The following is a 3,992-nucleotide window of genomic DNA, read 5'->3' on the forward strand; positions in this document are numbered from 1 at the left end:
CACCTATGAAGTTGCTTCAATCATCTCTCCACCATTCGATGCATTCCGGAAGAGTGAGACCGCTATGAAGAGCTAAGTCAGTTTTGGTAAGAAGACTTACTATGATTCCATGAAGATATTCGTTTGAGTCTTCTTGGTCCTGCCTTGTAGCTCTGTAGGAGTAGCTTGTCTCTCTTCTCTTTGGCTGTTTGTTGTTCTTGTTTTTTCTTCCCAGTGATTTTCAGAAGCTTGAATATCTCCAGAGTCAGAATTTGTTCAGTGTCTTCTCTGTTCCCAAACTTAAAGTTTGTCATGAGAAGATCTATCTTCCTTTCTTCTTCTGACTGTCGTTCTTGTCTTTTTCTTCTTCTTTCTCTGTCCTCTTCTCTCCTTTTCTCCATTTCCAGTGTACGCTGGACCCTTAGGTTTTCTGCCTGTTTAGCATCCTCCACTGCTTTGCTCATGATTCTTGGTATTTTTGGAGGTGGTCCAGCTGGTTCGCTTGCTGCCCTTTTCTTGCCCGTGGTATCCCCCTTCTTTTTCTCTTTATTTTCCCCTTTGTTGGCATCATCAGCACGGGAGAGGAGGGTGGACATACCTTCGAAGATTGCTTGAAGTTGGGCAGGGACTTGGTTCGACAGGTCATCTAGTATGGCCTTCATCACATCCTGTCGAAGTTCACTGGAACATTGGAAGGCTCGAAGCTCTGCTCGCATCTCGGCTAATTCAGCCCTCGCACTTGCAGCCTCTGCTCGAGCTACAGCGGCTTCATCAGTGGCTTTCCGTGCTGCATCCTCAGCCCATATCGCCTGTTCGAGAAGTTCGGCATGACGACCTTGGGATTCACTTGTGCCAGCAGCAGGCAGTGCAGCATTGCGGACCACAGCGAGTATTCTTTCGAGCTGAGCCATCTTCTGAGATTGATCAGCCATGAATTGACGCACTTCGCCAATGAAGACTTCTTCGGCCTGTTGATCATAGTCAGAAGTAGGAGATGAGGATCGAGATGTACCTTTCGTCGGAGGGGACTTGGGTGCTTCCAGATTTCCACCCATGACTTGCAATTGCGAGTCCACCTCTCGATTTATCGTCTGAGGATCCACAGGGACACAGGGTTCAGAGCTCGAAGGTAGCTCCATGTCAGGTGCTTCCCGGTTTCCACCTGAGGGATGGATCACTTCTTGCTCCTCACCTCTCGAACCTGGAGCCTCAGCTTCAGCAACTGTGGAGATAGGGTCAGCCAGAGAGTGTTCTTCGGTATTGGACGCTTCCCTGTTTTCATCCAATAGAGGTTCCCCCTCAGCATCACCTCTCGAACCAGTGCTGGGAACTTTGTCATCTGCTGGTGAGGTTGGAGACGTAGTGTCGACAGGTGCTTCCGGGTTTCCACCTTCGATGGTATCATCAGTACTCCTCGAACCAGCAGGACTTGGGGCATTCTGCTCATGTTGCTCATTTGACTGCATTTCAGTCTGCTCCGATGAGTCTGGAATGATAATTATTTCAGGAGCAGTAGGAAAACCCGGCAGTGTGAGCAACGGAACTTCACCCTCTCGAATTGTCTGTGCTTCATCAGTAGTGGTCGAGGGTGTGGACTCAGGTGGTGGCAAAAGTAGAACGGTGTTAGGTGCCACTTGAAGTGCTTCAGAGGTCTCGGATTCACCTCTCGAAGCTTCTACCTGTTCGTCCAGAGCAGAGTTGCTGACTTGGGACAGTGGGATTGCGGCTGTTGCAATATCATCGTGAGCAACCCCAGAGGTCTCTCCTGGCCCTCTCGTGAACTCAACGTTCTGTCCCAAGGAGATGGCAGTGGCGAGCCTGATATCTTCTCGAAATCGTGCTTCTGTTTCAGGATCTTCTTCAGGCTCAGCTTCAACTTCTGGTGCTTCAACTGCTATGCTCTTCCCTTTATCAGTTCTTTCACTGTTCAGCTTCATTACTCGTGTTTCGTGGGCAAGATCCATCAGTTGTTGAGCTGGGATCTCGGAGATGCCCAACCACTGGAGTGCAAACTGCTCTTCTGCCTCCATTTCAGCTGCTTGACTCATCAATTGAGTGAAAGAACTGGTTCTCCAGTTGATCCACCTGATCACCCTGGAGAAGTCATCAAGAGTGGGTGCTTCCACTGCCAACTGAGTGGAAACTTCTTCATATAAGTCATCCCGCCCATCAGAGATGATTTCAGTAGCAGAGATTGCTTCGTCTATCTGAGCTGTGATCTCTCGACTATGCTCCAAGAGATCATCTCCCACCCTGACTGTGTAGTCTGTCTCTCGAACCATCTCACATGGTTCTTCTGCATCCCCTTGTACTGGATCACTGATCCCAGTACCTTCAACCTCTCGAGCCATCTCTCGAGATAAACCAACAGAGTCACCAGTACCCTCAGCAGTAATATCATCATTAACACACAAATCTCTTGACAGGGACCTGGTAGGGGGCACTCTCTCAACCTCAGTGGCCAGTGTAGCCTGAGGTTCCCCCTGGGCTTGTGCCCTGTCCTCAAACGGTACTTGAACAACAGAGGGAGTTACCTCTCGGTTCTGGGTGACAACAGCAGTGTTGGCTTTCGTTACCTCTCGGTTCTGGGTGACAACAGCAGTGTTGGCTTTCCTAGCCCTCTTTGTCTGGGTGACAACAGCAGTGTTGGCTTTCCTAGCCCTCTTTGGCTGGGTGACAACAGCAGTGTTGGCTTTCCTAGCCCTCTTTGGCAGATGAACCCTTTGTCTCAGTACATCGAGAGGTTCATCATCAGAATTCTTTTCCCCGGTTTGGGCTTTCCTTTTGCCCCTTCCTTTTGGCTGTGAGGGAGAAGGTGCAGTCTTAACACCTTTAGTTTTGGGGACTAGAGATTTCGTCCTACCCATATAGGTATTTCGATGAATCTCTTTTCCCTCCCTCAGTTCGAAGCCCTTCAAGCTTAAGAGAAATTGCACAACAAAGCCGAAACCAACCTTTTTACTGATCGACAGGTTGGCGTTGGAGACTGAGCGCATCACTTGCTGTTGAAGGAAGTTGAAGATAATATGTGCCCAGTCCAGCTTGTTGTTGTTCCAAATGGCATGGAGGATTTTGAGGAGGTCTAGACTAACCTCGTCAGTTCCGGACACCTTGCCGAGCACAAACTTCATGATTAGGTCGGCAGCGAGAGCAAACCTCTCCTTTAGATGGTACTTGCGGAGGGCAGAGGATGCTCTGGGTGGTGCAGTCGCTAGTCGGATTTTCTCCCAGAAAGCTTGCTTGTCCAAGTCGTAGTCCGATAGGTGCTTGACTGCTTCCTCCGATGACGCGAAATCAAATGCCGCTCTGAGGTCACCTACAGATGTTGTGATGGGAAAATCATTGAAGCGGCTTTCGATTTTACCCTTCGTGACCTTGGCATTTGCGAACCATTCTGTGAAGTCGAGGGGGTGAACGGTCCCGTAGTCGTGCGTCATGTATTTCATCAGTCCTGCTTTCTCAAACTTCTTCAGGACTTTTTCCGCCATTTTTGGATTAGGGGAGTTGGTGATGAAGCCATTTCTGTCAAGGATACTCCCCGCCTTGACTTGTTTGATTTGAGAGCGAATGTGTAGCAACTCCCTCTGATATGCGTCGGAAGATGAGGTTGATGTAGAGGATTCGGACGCCATTGATGAAGGTTAGATGTTTTGGAGGGAATGAGTACTGCGTTTAGGATTTGGGGATTTTGGATAAACGTTTTTAGCTTGAATCCGGGTAAAGAAGAAGGATTTTGCTTTTATATTAGGCGGATTCGGGTTGGATATATGGGTAGGGTTGAGAGTTTGACCCGTGGAAGGATCCCGGTTGATTTAAAAGATGTGAGAAGTCAGAAATACCCCTGATAACGGTCAGCTTATAAGGTATTTTGGTAAGGGTGTTTCGGTAAAGTATAGAACGGTTTAAGCTTTGAGACAGTGGAGTATTGATATTTTAAAATAAGCATGCTCCCACTAATTAAGATAATGCCCTTAAGTGCGAAAAACCGTCAGTAACCGATGACCACGTGGCTA

This window comes from Ipomoea triloba, chromosome 14, assembly GCF_003576645.1.
Source record: "Ipomoea triloba cultivar NCNSP0323 chromosome 14, ASM357664v1".
In the NCBI taxonomy this organism is placed as follows: domain Eukaryota; kingdom Viridiplantae; phylum Streptophyta; class Magnoliopsida; order Solanales; family Convolvulaceae; genus Ipomoea; species Ipomoea triloba.